At 40.7% G+C, this 15,810-nt stretch overlaps 1 protein-coding gene across 1 annotated transcript in view; it reads right to left on the reverse strand.

The window, feature by feature from the left end:
• NUDT18 (nudix hydrolase 18) overlaps positions 1-14,530 on the reverse strand; it is a 90,859-nt gene extending 76,329 nt beyond the window's left edge. The window contains exon 1 of the mRNA XM_053717956.1: positions 14,492-14,530. The gene's annotated coding sequence lies outside the window, so the exon portion shown is untranslated. The remainder of the gene's footprint in view (positions 1-14,491) is intronic.
• Positions 14,531-15,810: the final 1,280 nt, after the last annotated feature.

Below are 15,810 nucleotides of genomic sequence, written 5' to 3' on the forward strand. Positions count from 1 at the left end.
TTCCACTGGTCTTTCCAATTTAGAATCGGGCACATGGGCAAAAGAGTAGATAGATTACATGTGTTGTGTTGCACGATAAGGAATGCTTGATGTGATACACTTGGATGGTGAAAGGTCTTGGTAGCTATTAGGCCATTACATGTGGTGCAGCCTAAGCATCTGTATGAGCCTTTGATGTTAATCTTTTCTTTATTCAGGTAGCATCTTTTGGGGTCTGTTTTTACCAGCAGATCTCTTAGATTCGTGCCCCTCCGGTATGCGATCATGGGTGTAAGATTATGAGCAAATCTTAGTTTAGGGTCCGATTGTACCACTGGCCAGTGTTTTCTCAGGATATTACCAGCCTCAGTGGTGTTGGGTGAAAATGTAGTAGCCATTATGAGCCTGTTGGGTGGTTCTTTTATATTTTCCTTGTATATAAGGGTCTCCTGTGTGTGTGGTAGTACTTCTTGTAGGATTGTTTCTATTATATTCCTCTTGTACCCCCGTTGTATGAATTTGTCCCTCATATACTGAAGTTGGGAGACCCCTGTGGTTTTACTTGTATTGTTGCGTATTACTCGCATCATTTGTGATTTAATAATTCCTTTGAGTAGAGCTGGTGGGTGGCAGCTATTTGCACATAGAATGGAGTTCCAATCGGTGGGTTTGTAGTAAAGTGTGGTACCTAGTGTGCCATTTTGTATGTACACATTAAGGTCCAAAAAATGTATTTCAGTTTCACTGTGTGTTATTTTGAACCTCACCGGTGTGTCTGTGCTGTTCATGTATTCAAACCATTCCAGTAATGTGTGTTGTCCTCCCCTCCAAATTAAAAAGACATCATCTATATATCTTACATAGAATATTATAGATGTTATATCCTTATTCCAAAGGAATGTCTTTTCAAAGTCAGACATGTAGATGTTGGCATACGATGGGGCCATATTTGACCCCATCGCCGTGCCCGATGTCTGCAGGTAGTACTGAGTCCAAAAGTCCCGATATTTTACACCACGCCCAAAATCCATAAAACCATGGAAAGACCACCAGGGCGACCAATTGTGTCGGCGGTACAATCCATGACGCAGCCAGTGGCACAACTACTTGATATATTGCTGCAACCAACAGTGAAAAAAATCACTTCTTATATCGCTGACACAAATGATCTCATACGCCAATTGAGGGATGTGGCTGTGGAGACTGGGGACATCCTGGTTACCCTGGATGTCAACAGTCTCTACACCATCATCCCTCATGACAAAGGACTAACAGCGGTTAGGAACCACCTCATTGAAGACACAGAATATGAGGGACCCCCAATTGAATACCTCATGACACTCATGCAATTCTGCCTTACACATAATTATTTTCGCTTTGAGACTCAGTACTACCTGCAGACATCGGGCACGGCGATGGGGTCAAATATGGCCCCATCGTATGCCAACATCTACATGTCTGACTTTGAAAAGACATTCCTTTGGAATAAGGATATAACATCTATAATATTCTATGTAAGATATATAGATGATGCCTTTTTAATTTGGAGGGGAGGACAACACACATTACTGGAATGGTTTGAATACATGAACAGCACAGACACACCGGTGAGGTTCAAAATAACACACAGTGAAACTGAAATACATTTTTTGGACCTTAATGTGTACATACAAAATGGCACACTAGGTACCACACTTTACTACAAACCCACCGATAGGAACTCCATTCTATGTGCAAATAGCTGCCACCCACCAGCTCTACTCAAAGGAATTATTAAATCACAAATGATGCGAGTAATACGCAACAATACAAGTAAAGCCACAGGGGTCTCCCAACTTCAGTATATGAGGGACAAATTCATACAACGGGGGTACAAGGGGAATATAATAGAAACAATCCTACAAGAAGTACTACCACACACACAGGAGACCCTTATATACAAGGAAAATATAAAAGAACCACCCAACAGGCTCATAATGGCTACTACATTTTCACCCAACACCACTGAGGCTGGTAATATCCTGAGAAAACACTGGCCAGTGGTACAATCGGACCCTAAACTAAGATTTGCTCATAATCTTACACCCATGATCGCATACCGGAGGGGCACGAATCTAAGAGATCTGCTGGTAAAAACAGACCCCAAAAGATGCTACCTGAATAAAGAAAAGATTAACATCAAAGGCTCATACAGATGCTTAGGCTGCACCACATGTAATGGCCTAATAGCTACCAAGACCTTTCACCATCCAAGTGTATCACATCAAGCATTCCTTATCGTGCAACACAACACATGTAATCTATCTACTCTTTTGCCCATGTGCCCGATTCTACATTGGAAAGACCAGTGGAACATTACGTGAAAGAATGGCCAACCATAGGCGGGCGATACGTGTGGCACTTGACACAGGAGAGTCTGACCAACCTGTAGCCAGACACTGTACACAAAAACAACATCAAGTATCCAGCATTAGATACATTCTAATTGACCATATCCCCCAGCTGGAGAGAGGAGGGGACCGCAATAAAGCCCTGCTCAGAAGAGAGGCAGAATGGATGTATAGATTGGGAACAATACATCCAGGGGGGCTCAACTCGGCACGAGACTTTAAGGCACTGATATAGGTAGGAGACACAAACAAAGGTACGCCATTAAGATATTGTGCACCGTATCAAGGATGGATGAGGACACAGACCCCAAGGGGGGTAGTGCCCCAATCACAATCCTATGATCAGAGTAAGGGGGGACACGAGAGTGACTTCCACTACTCTTGGGATAAGACACATATCAGGCAAGTTACCATCATATAACCACTCCCAAAACCTACATAGACAGTAGCCAATTGGAATAAAAAGAAACTACAAACAAGGATACCATCTAAATCCAGAAAAGACGGAACAAAGTAACAAATAAACATAGGAATGGAAACCAAAGAAATATAGATCTGATACACAGGACTTTAGAAGAAGAGCGAATCCTTAGAGGGATGAATTCAAGAGAGCCCATACAAGAGCAAATCTTAGAAAAATACACATGAAATACTAAAATATAAGAGAAGGTGATAAATAACCAGCACTAAGATGATATTTTTAACATATATGATATACAGATAGCAAAATTTGATTGTGTAATTATATGCTAAGAGCATGTATGTAAATAATTCATGTTATGTTCAAGTTATTTTAGTTGTTTATCTCTGGGCAGACATGATCAATGGTCAGAATAGGCCAATTAAGAGTAACTTGGGATACCCACGTAACTGGGAGCAAGAGACAAATATGTAAATAGTGGGGAGAACGATAATGTAAATAATATGTAGTGTGGTGAACGGTTAAGACAGGGGTCTATAACAGATAATAGACACAATAAAGAAGCACATAGTATGCCTTAATAATAAAAAAATAACGCAGAGCAGACAGTGTAAGGTACATAGAATGCTCACAGAAAGCGTTACAGGGTAACCAAGGCAACCCAGATAAACAAATGGTCCAAGAAAAAAGGCAGGAATATGTGCTCACACAGAACCGTAGCAATGTACACAGAACAGGTACCCACATACAGGCACAAATACACCAAGTAGAATACAAAAAGATTGGCCATTGCAGAGATAAAGTATTCACATATATAGCAAAAACGTAGTGTGTGAGGTATACAAAAGAAGCGTTGAAAAGTAGGCTAATTACAACACCTGAAGAAGGTCACAGGGATATAAGAACAATATATTACACATAGCTCACATATCAGATTAAGATCTGAGAATCACTAATTATAATTTACACGGAGAATGTATAAAAAAATCATAGACTGGAAGTCATGTGACATGAGACACTTCCGGCTGCAAACCACTGGAACGCACAGTGCGTTCCAATCACGAGTGTTTGGCGGTTTATTCTGGGGCACTAAGAGGTACACAGGTTTTTGTCATTAATATTGTTGGTATGTTAACATAAATATAAGTTGTGTTTCACATGTTTGTTATGCTGATGACGGGGACAAGCTCCTTGAAAACGTTTCAATAAAAAAGAGACTTTTGCTGTTCTCACTTTAACGAAAGACCTGAGAGTGCTGTTATTTGTACTGGAGATATTCAAAACATCACTGCACCCAGGCAGACGACCTTGGGAGGGTATATCCTGTGATTAAAGGACGGTATTATATATATATATATATATATATATATATATATATATATATATATATATATATATATATATATATATATATATATATATATATATATATATATATATATATATATATATATATATATACACATACACACAGTATATATATATTATTCTTTATGTATAAAGCACCAACAGATTCCGCAGCGCTGTCCATGGGTACGAAGATATAAGTACAACGGTGAAACAATACAATATAAGACAACATTTTTCAGACAAATACAGGGGGAATTGAGGTCCCTATTCCCATGGGAACTTACAATCTAGATGGGTAGGAGGATGTAAAATAGGAGGTGGGGACTGCAAAGGTGAGAATGATATTAGTGTGGAGTTAGATGAAGGAAACTGTTTGTTAAGTAAAATTAATTTGTTAGTGGGTTGGGTGATAAGCTTCCCTTAACAAAAAAGGTCTTTAGGTAGGGCTTAAAGGAGGACAGGTTAGGGGAAAGTCTGACAGCTCTAGGAAGTGCGTTCTAGAGAGTTGGTACCGCACGGGAGAAGTACTGTAGTCTAGCATGGGAGGAGGTGATGGTGGATGAGGCAAGGAGCAGGTCATAGTTGGATATTAGGGGGCGGGCTGGAGCATATTTGTTGATGAGGGAGGACAGATAGGGTGGGGCAGCATTGATGAGGTTTTTGTAGGTCAGGGTGAGAATTTTGAATTTAACTGTGCTGTGAAGGAACTCACAGAGAGGTGCAGCGGATACAAAGCGACGGGAGAGGTGGATTAGCCTGGCAGAAGCATTTAGAATCAATTGAAGGGGGGAGAGGCGGGACAGAGGGAGTTAGTAGGTTATTACAGTAGTCAAGTCGGGAAATTACCAGGGAGTGGATTAGCTGTTTAGTAGTTTTTAGTACTCAGAAACAGACAAATTTTAGAGATATTGCGTAGGTGGTTGTGGCAGGATGAAGAGAGCAATTGGATGTGGGGAATGAAGGGCAGATTTGAGTCAAGTGTGACTCCAAGGCAGCGGACTTGGGGAGATAGTGGTGCCGCAAACAGTGATAGAAAAATTAGAAACTGGAGAAGAATTAGAGGAGGGGTTAGAAGTAGTTTGGTCTTGGTATATAAAACACAGAAGGGGGCTGCACTTTTAGACTGGACTGGGTACACATCCTATGAACCTGCAACAATAGCTCTCTCAGGCAGCTGCACTGTCCCCAGAGTCCCAGACAGGTCTGGGTGCAAGGCCCATATGGAAAATTACAAAACAAATGAATACAACACACAGAGAAAGTCCAGCACTCACAAGCTGTCAGCTAAGATTAAAAGCAAAAATGGAAGAGTTAGTTACTGCATCTGGCCAAATGGGACAAGCCCAGGTACCACGTCAGGGTCTCTCCCAAAACCTGGGTCCCTAAACCAACAAAGCAATGGAGGCTCTCAATCAAACAAACTGGGAACAAGCCAAGTGTGTGCAAGCTTATGTAATCACCCTAGACATATACAACTGCACTCTCAGACTGGACTGGGTAAACATCCTATGACCCTGCAACATGCACAGCCCTAGGTGCTCAATAGCACTCTCAGGCAGCTGCACTGTCCCCAGTGGTACCTGGGCTTGTCCCATTTGGCCAGATGCGGTAACTCACTCTTCCATTTTTGCTTTTAATCTTAGCTGAGAGCTTGCAAGTGAGTGCTGGACTTCCTCTGTGTGAGATATATATATATATATATATATATATATAAAAAATATCGAATTTGTTCTCCTTGTTATCTTGGGCTTCAAGACTACAAACTGCTGGAGGAAATATAGAAAGCCTGGTCTTTCAAGCTAGGGTAATAAAATATTATATCTCTTTAATCTTATAAGTGACTGTATAAGGATGTTTCATAATCTGCAGATGGCATCTCACATTGACTGCCTCATAAGGTTTCCAGCTAGCTTGCCATGAGCTAACATATTCTGTCTGTTATTATTAAATGTATCAAGGGTTACCGTATGTCTTCCACCAAAAATACTGAATGACCTGTAGGTGACTGGGTGCAGGGGTGGTGGGGGTCACATAACCTCTATCCAAAGCTATACCTTGGGCTCCACAATTAAACCCGGCATATATATTTTTCACAACTGAGTAGTTATTTTATCTGCTTATCTGCCAGTAGCGATTTTATCTGCTTGTCTGCCAGTAGCGATTTTATCTGCTAGTAGCTCAAAAATGTTTAACTTTTTTGGTGGCCAGTAACACACACAGCAGTTTTTTAACTCATTTGACTGCCATCAGCACACACCAAGCAGTGGTTTTACACCCTAATGCTTCCAATTAAACACATAGCATTAGGGGGCGGAGCTATGCCGTGCTGGAGCATGCACTCTGAAACAGCTCCGGAGCTGTCGGTGCTTCTAGACGACTATAAAGGCTGTCAAATTGGGCCAACAGCAAGGAACATAGCATACATGAGCTCCCTACCCTAACCAGGTACCCAGTCTGCCCTCAGTAACCCGTGGAAATGAACACCGGACAAACTGAAGGGATAAGGAGAGGTGGAGGGAAGGATTATACAGGCGCCATCTTAGCTGCATTTTATCTGCTGTTTGCAACACCGGAGGCTTACACGTTGATATTAACAGAGGTGTGTAATCCACACACTGGAGGATTGTCCTACTTTTTATTCCAACGCCATGCTCTGTCCTTCTGGGGGTCTGTGAGTGAGAGTTGAATGTAACCTTACCGGAGGAGCCAGGGGATCACCGGCAGGACCCATACTGACTCGTGAGTAAGTGCGTATCATCAGCACTGAGGAGCCGTGATCAGGCTAATCTGGAAGACGGATATTTTCAGGGGACACTTTTAATGCTCATTGCACCCACTGCCACAAATAACCCTTAAGCATAGCAGACTGCAGAGAGCAGATACGCAGCTATATAAAAGACAATCCTAACAATACCTTAGCAGACTTGCTGCAATTTAGGAGTTCTCCTGGAACTTATAAATGGCCTTTTAGAGACTTGCATTGCATTTAACCTCAGACACAGGCCCATATACGCCCTAACAGCATTACTTTCTGCATATAGGAAATAGTCCCCTCAGGATTACAACTGTTACCAAACCTGACCTCCCTGACTCTTCTAGTAGTCAGATACATTGCCTTGGTCCCTGGTAGCTGAGGATTATGGGCACTAGAAAAGGAAATAACAAAGATAAAGAGCCTAAATCCCTGTCTCTGGCCCCTTCGGTCTCCTCCTTCTTTAAAACTCAAGACCACGCAGAGTCAGAAACACTGCCACCGCAAGAGCCATCCCCACCTAATCCAGGCATCGCATGCCTGTCACCCCTCCAGACCCACTGAAATCCTTGCAAACACAAATAGCAAGCCTCCCCTCTAAAACAGACATTGAATCACTGAAATCCTTTATAAAGGAAGAAATTAGGGACCTAAAGAAAGATTTAAACGACTTAGGATCTAGAATGGAGTACTTGAAAGATGGAAAAGACCATCTTAATAACATGGTTGGTTCTAACACGCAGCAGCTGTCCATCCAGGATTCCATGATCCAAAGCATGCAAGATAAAACAGAAGATCTCGATAACTGCGGAAGGCGGAACAATTTGAGGATCAGGGGCATACCTGAAGAGATATCACAGGATCAACTTAAAACTTTTGTAAAGGACTTCTTTCATTATTTGATACCACAGGCCCCACCTATTCAAGACGATGACATAGAAAGGGTTTATAGAGCCCCCAGGCCACCTGCCAGACCTCCAGTACCTCCTAGGGATGTCATCCTAAAGTTGTTAAAATACACTACGAAAGATGAGATTTGGAGGGCAGCAAGGTCCAGACAGATAATCTAACTTCATAATTACAACCTTCAAGTTTATCAGGACCTATGCCCTCAAACGATACAAAGGAGAAGAGAGGTCCGATTCATAACAAAAACACTTCAAGAAAATAATATACGGTATCGGTGGGGATTTCCTTTCAGTCTCATTATTACCCACGACGGAACACAACTTTGCAGACCTGGACACTCTAGCCAAGAAGCTGAACCTAACTTTTGACCCCCCCAGAAAGGATCATAGATGTACCACCACAACTGCTGGACACAGATAGAGATAATCCTAAAGAACAGCAACTCAATTGGAACAGAGTCCAAGCAAAGAGGAGAAAGACAGGACCTGCTTCCTCATCCATTAACGCATCAACTTAAAGGACTAATCAATTTCCACGGACAATGCAATTCACTGGTCTTAGCCCATGCTTTGCAGGCCTTCGCCCCCCTTAGGCCCACACTGAACCCTTTTTTTTTTTTTGATGGACGGTTTGCCTGGGTCCCTCAGACGGATGAAGACCGCGGTACAGTATTGACACATGCTGCCTTAGTTAATTTACTATTTAGTAATTGCTTAAGATTTTGTGATCCTATACCAAATGTTCTCCCCTACTTTTCCTATGTAGGATCCCGGTTATAGACTAACATAAATTCTCTTCTCACCAACCTTGTTCTCATGTATAGTTTCCACATGGTTCATGACATGCCATGTGATTGCAACCTTTTTTTTGCCGTGGCACACTTTTTTACATTGAAAAATCCTGCGGCACACCACCATCCCAAAATTTTACAAAATGACACATTGTAGCCTAATACAGGATATATATATATATATATATATATATATATATATATATATATGGTAGAACAAAGAAAAAGTCCGGACAGGGAGCTCAAAGCAAAAGTGAGGATTTATTGGCACAATATAAAAGCTTCTAAGATATATTTACAGGACAAATGGCTATAATAGACAGCAAGAAAGGGGCTGGGGTGGGCGTCTGACGCGTTTCAGCTCCTTTGGCGCCTTAATCATAGACAGAAATATATATATACACACACACACACATACTGTATATACACACACACACTGTACTGTGCTGTCATGCCATGCCTCCTACAAACTATACATGACATTGACATTCTTTTAAAAAACAATCATAATGATTATCTGTGAATGAATGTCAATGTCATGGTTGTAAATGATGCCTGATGAGCCTGTCACATACCTCCCAATATTTCAAAATTTGAAAGAGGGACACCCCTGCACTGTTGTCAATCTGCCGCGGCACACCTGAGGATCTCTCACAGCACACTAGTGTGCCACGGCACACTGGTTGAAAAACACTGCCTTAACTAATGTATACTGCTTTTAGACCTACCTAGATTGCCACCTGACATCATTCCACCCCTAGAATGGTGTATAATAGGTTAACTTCATACACCACATATTGTACTTACCATTAGTATTTGTTGTTTGTTTTTATTGTTTTTCTTGCAGGAGTCATACCCGCAATAGATCTAAACAGTTATACTTGTTTCAGTTTTGCAGTTTGTTTACAGTTTCAAGTATGTTGTACACTCTCAGGATATGCTGGTTTACAAGCTTTTTTCACTTGCCCTGCCCTTTACACTCTAATTTGGAGCCTAACGTTGACAGGTCACCTAGTTATCAATAAATGTTTGGTAAAACTCTCGAACACAGACACAAACCCCAGACTCGTAATAACTGCCCTGACAGGACACAAGATAATTCACGGGAGCCCTCCCTCTAAGCACAGTTATACAGATCTGATAGAATATGCACCCTCACCTCAAATAACCAATGGCAGGTGACCCTATATCAAAATACTATCACACAATGTCAAGGGTTTAAATGTCCCCCAGAAATGGTTTATAAAAGACTCAAAAGTGATGTAATAATGTTACAGGAGACTCACTTTAGAAAAGGGCGAGAGCCCCTACAGTCCCTCAGAAAATTTGGACAAGTCTATTTGGCATCCGATCCCATACCACAAAACATAATGGGGTAGGAATACTGATAAAAAAAATAAAAATGTCCCGTTCCACCTTTCTAATATATTTAGAGACAAACTGGCAAGACTGGTGGCTATAATAGGAAAACTTTATAACAAAACTATAACTATAGCCAACCTATATACCCCTAATGCAAACTCTATGCAGTTTTTCAACTACGCTTGTAATAAAACACTGGAGCTTACCAGGGAGAGCCTGATTGTGGGCAGTGACTTCAACCTAGCCCTAGACCCTGAACTTTCTTAAAAAGAGATATTACGAAGGGGGGAATAAGCAGGGTAAAATGCTAGCCCGCCTATTGAGACACAGGTCCAACAAACGTTACATTATGTCTATAAAAGATAACAGAGGAAAGCTGTGGTCCTCATCCAGTGATATTGCAGATCAATTTAAACAATACTATAAAAGGCTATACAACCTGAAACGGGACAATACTCCCCCACACAGGAGGCTTTTATGGATTACCTCACACAACTTAGACTCCCTTCCCTAACAAAAGACCAGAAATTAGTCCTGGAAGTCCCTTTTGCCCTAGAAAAACTGCGGAACGCCATACTATCTTTCCCGTCCCAGCCCTGATGGTTTTGGGAATGCATATTACTCCAAGTTTGTTGACACTCTGGCCAGCCCTCTTCTCTCTTACTTCCAAGACATAGAGAACAATAAAACCTTTTCCCCACAGGCTCTCCAAGCTCACATAACAGTTATACCAAAACCTAATAAAGCCTCAGACCAGATTCCGAACTACCGACCGATATCCCTTTTAAATGCTGACGTTAAAATCTATGCAAAAGTAATATCAAATAGATTGAATTCCATCCTTCCATTTATAATACACCACGATCAGGTGGGCTTTGTCCCAAACAGGGAGGCAAAGGATAAAATGGTACGTAATTTACATCTAATTTGAAACACCAAAAAACAAGGCACTCCAATGGTATGGCTTTTCACCGACGCGGAGAAAGCCTTTCACCGGGTTAGCTGGTCATTCCTAAAGGCGGTACTATAAATGTTTGGTATAGGGAACTCTATGATTCATAGAATATTTGCATTATGATTCCCCCAGCGCAAGAATTTCCTTGAATGGAATTCTCTCCTCACCATTTCCTATCACGAACGGTACGAGGCAGGGATGCCCCCTCTCCCCTTTATTGTTTGTGTGCCTATTGGAGGCACTGGCTACTAAAATAAGACTGAATCCGGGAATAAGCAGCATTGTAGTTGGCGACGAGGAATATAAACTATCCCTGTTCACCGATGATGTGTTGTTTACCCTGACAAACCCTGTTAAGTCAATCTCTCTACTACTAGAAGAATTAGAACTTTTTAATAAATTAATTAACTTCTTGATCAATAACACTAAGTCAGAGATCCTTTGGGTCTCTCTCACCACTCGTATTGAACAACAAATAGCGCAAATCTGCCCCTTCCGCCGATGTAATAATTCCCTAAAATACCTAGGAATCTACCTAGCAGAGGACCTAGACTTAATCTATGACTTGAATTATACCCCAATAAAGATGGCTCTGGCCAGAGATCTATCTTCATGGCATGCTAAACATCTTACATGGCTGGGTAGAATCAATGCTATCAAAATGCTGGCCTTTCCTAGGCTCTTAAACATCTTTCAAACCCTACCCATCCCCTTCCCTTACCGATACACCATAAAAGTCCAACAACTGTTTAGCTCTTTCATCTGGCAAGGTAAACACCCAAGGATAAATAGATATATCATGATGAGCTCCAGAGATCACAGGGGGTTGGGGGTTCCAAATATAGAGTCTTACAGGCTAGCAATATTTTTACAACGTATCTTGGATTGGAGGATACATAGAGACCAAAAAAGATGGATCCAGTTGGAGGACCTCAATTGAGGAGTGAATCTCTCGACTTTGTGCTGGTCCCCAAACTTTGAAAAAATAATCAAGATCATAGCTGACCCAGTTACCAGGGAAACTTTTATCCAATGGGAACTAGCAAATAGAATTAATCCATACATTTCTTCAAGGCCCTCCCCCCTAACCTCTCTAATTCACAACACTGAATTTTCATTAACTGACCTGGGGCCACAAATTCATAAAAAGTGACCAGCCCACAGACATAGCCATATATCCCCTCTCACAGGAGGAACGCATGCTTTGCCATATACAATTACAGGAAAAGGGATTTCTGTGGGCACACAATTGGTTTAACTATAGAAGAGTACATAATTATATAACAACGCACAAACTAAGCTATAATATGTTAAGACCCTCCATCCTAGAAAAATTGTTCACTTCTAAAAACCTGATGAAACATACCTTGTCTAAAATCCAGAACATCATAACTCAGCCCCCCCCCCCTCCCCTCCGGCAATTTACCACATTCCATAGAGTTGCAGGAAAGGGAACTGGGGGTCATCATTATCCCCCAGACAGCTTACCACATATTTAGAAATACTAAATCATCCTCCTCCTCAGCGACCATAATAGAATTAAATTATAAGATTCTTCACAACTGGTACCTCACCCCTAGATGCATACATAGACTGTACCCTGCAACTAGAAACAGGTGTTGGAGATGTGGCCATGTTGGAAGTGGAATGGGCCACATGTGGTGGTGGTGTTATAGTATAAATTATTTATGGAGGGACATAATAGACAAAATGGAATAGGTCTTTCAGGTACGGATCCCTATGGACCCATTAATATTTCTACTTAACAAAAATCCAAGGCTTCCCTCTAAAGAACACAGAATCTTGTTCAGAATTTGTACTAACAGCGCAAAAACGCTCATAGACAAAAATTGGAAATCTGATACCTCTCCCACCTTACTTATGTGGAGACAGAAGACCACTTACTGGAACTGGAGGAATTCAGATCTTACAGAACAGACATCAGGGACTCTTTTATCCTAGTGCAGACCATCTGGGACTCTCATTTAAAACAAAGACACGACCACATAGTGACACCTACTAATGACTTAGACAGAAATAACAGACTGAATCTGTCAAGAGCAATCTGTTAACGTATTGAAACAGCCTTTATGTACAATCAAAATGCTATGTAACTGAAACTTAATCTGTTAATTTTATGTAGCCAAACTAAATACTCGTTTGAGTACTAGAAATGAGAACCTATGTTAGTTACTAATCATTTGCTATGTATTACTTAATGTTATTGTTATTTCGTTTCCACCTGTATGGAATACTATGTTTCGCAAGGTTTCTCAATAAAAAAAGAATTTGAAAAAAAAACAAAACACATAGCATTGGTTTTACCCCAGTGGCTACACACACAGAATTGTTTTCTACCATTCTTGGCATCTACTAACACATCAAGTAGCGCATGTTCAATGTTGCTTCATCATTCTAGGTCGTATTTGTAATGCATAGGAGAACTTTAAAATTCAGCTGACGCCCAGGAGACTTTAAAAAATGGATATTAAAGTGTCCAGTATTTATGTATAGATTTTACAGGACAGACTGTGGAAATACTGGACTGTCCGGATGAATACTGGACACCTGACAACAACCCTATATGCATCTAGCCCGCTTACCATGAGATCTAACATTCTGTCTTATCATTGTATACATCTAGTTATTTTGCCCCAAGATCTCACATGTGCTCTCCTCATTCTATATTATGTATATAGTCAGGTTGCCATGAGATCTTACAGTCATGATTATATGTATATATCTAGCTTGCTGTGAGCTCTTACTACACGCTGCCTGTCTTATCTTTATACACCTCAAACAAGTTTGCTGTGCAGTCAAACACAGACACACACCCAGGGGTATATTCACTATCTCTCTCTAAGCTCACAAACTCTCCAGTGTTAATCTACATAATGAGTTTAATTATTTAGTAAATTGCTCAAATTAATAATATAGGAATAGGAGAACTTTGACAGAAGTTTGTAAATCTGTTCCCTAGTGTGTTTCATTATTACCTCAGGAATTTGTCATGAAATTTTATATCCTATGTGTCTCTAGCCAATTGCCATTATATATCTTACTCTGTTTGTCGCATATGTCCCTAGTTAGTTACTATAGTATGTCACACCTGTCATGAAATCTCACCCCTGCATGTATCATCATTATATGACTTTTGTGCACATGCTGTCTTTTTCAGTATGTCTCTGGCTATTTTGCACCATGCCTGTCTCATCCTTATAAGCCTATAGATAAGTAGCCAGGAGATCTAGCGCACTGCTTGTTTACATTATTATATATCCCCGACATAGTCTAGATAAAATGTGCAATATGACGTAATTGTGTCTCCAGCTGCGTCCCAGTATATTTCTCAGGACGTCATGCTGGCAATAATACTGAAAATGCATTCTTAGCTCTCTCTAGGCAACTAAATCACCACAGCTCACAAACTGCTGCTTCTGTCTAACTTAGCACAATAGCATGTGCATAACAGTATAAGTAGTAACGTAGTAGTTACGTTACAGTTATCTAATTGTCATATCACTTTTTTACATAATTATGCCAGGCAGCAATGTCTCACTAGTATCATCACTTGACTACTCACCTCCTCTCTACAGACAGACCAGGAAATGTGTGGCTTTGTTTTAGCTGCTGCTATTGGCTGCATTTATCACAGTGTCTAACCCTGATTGGATAGATTTAAATGTCACGCCCAGCTAAGGGCATTACTTATATTAAAGGAATAACATCGACAGTATGAAGCTGGGAGGGAAAGGAATGGATGTTGATCTGTAAGTTACAGTGTACAAACTACTGTCTAGCAAGGGAGAGATTTAATGGATGTGTTTTCTAAAGATTAATTTGCTACAGTATGTAAATTCCCTGTTTCCCCCTAGACTTTCCCCAGCCAGCTCTTACACATGAGCTCTGCTTACCTACATGTACATTGTATTAAAACCCTCAGCCTACATATGTGTATACATTTCTGCATGATTTTATATGTGTAACATTTTGCTAGTAATTACTGTATAGGCACACACTACTGAGAGACCCTGTCAGTACTTACTGTATAGGCACACACTGCTGAGAGACCCTGTCAGTACTTACTGTATAGCCACACATTGCTGAGAGACCCTCTCACTACTTACTGTATAGGCACACACTGCTGAGAGACCCTGTCAGTACTTACTGTATAGGCAGTGGCACACACTGCTGAGAGACCCTGTCAGTACTTACTGTATAGACACACATTGCTGAGAGACCCTGCTAGTACCTACTGTATAGGCACACACTGCTGAGAGACCCTGTCAGTACTTACTGTATAGGCACACACTGCTGAGAGACCCTGCTAGTACCTACTGCATAGTTGCCAACAGTCCCTGATTTCCAGGGACAGTCCCTGGATTTTGTTGTATGTCCCTGGATATTTTTTGTCCCTGGAAATGTCCCTGAAAATCTCTTTTGCACAACATTTGTTGCATTTGTTGTTTGCATATATATATATATTATATATATAATAAATATATATATATATATACACACACACACATACATATATACAGATAGATAGATGATAAATAGATATAGTGTATTATTTAAATATAATTCATTCCTAATGGAATATTGTTATTATTGAATGGGTTCACATATTATTTGTCTTTCTAATTTTGATGCTGTGTTGTAAAAAATAACCATATGCCCAGAATGTGTTCCAGAGACTGGGTAGGTGTAAGAGCTTGGTGCTGTAATCTGTATAATAAACTATGGATAAGTCTAAATTATACTATTACTTTCAAATGGGTGTGTTTTGATTGCAGAACTGAGTGGGGGGAGCAGTTGAACAGTAGGTCGTCAATACTCCAGTAACCCGCTTGCTTCCTCTGCTGCAAAGTGTTCCTGGAATTTTTTTTGAAATGTTGGCAA

This window comes from Bombina bombina, chromosome 6 (assembly GCF_027579735.1).
Source record: "Bombina bombina isolate aBomBom1 chromosome 6, aBomBom1.pri, whole genome shotgun sequence".
In the NCBI taxonomy this organism is placed as follows: domain Eukaryota; kingdom Metazoa; phylum Chordata; class Amphibia; order Anura; family Bombinatoridae; genus Bombina; species Bombina bombina.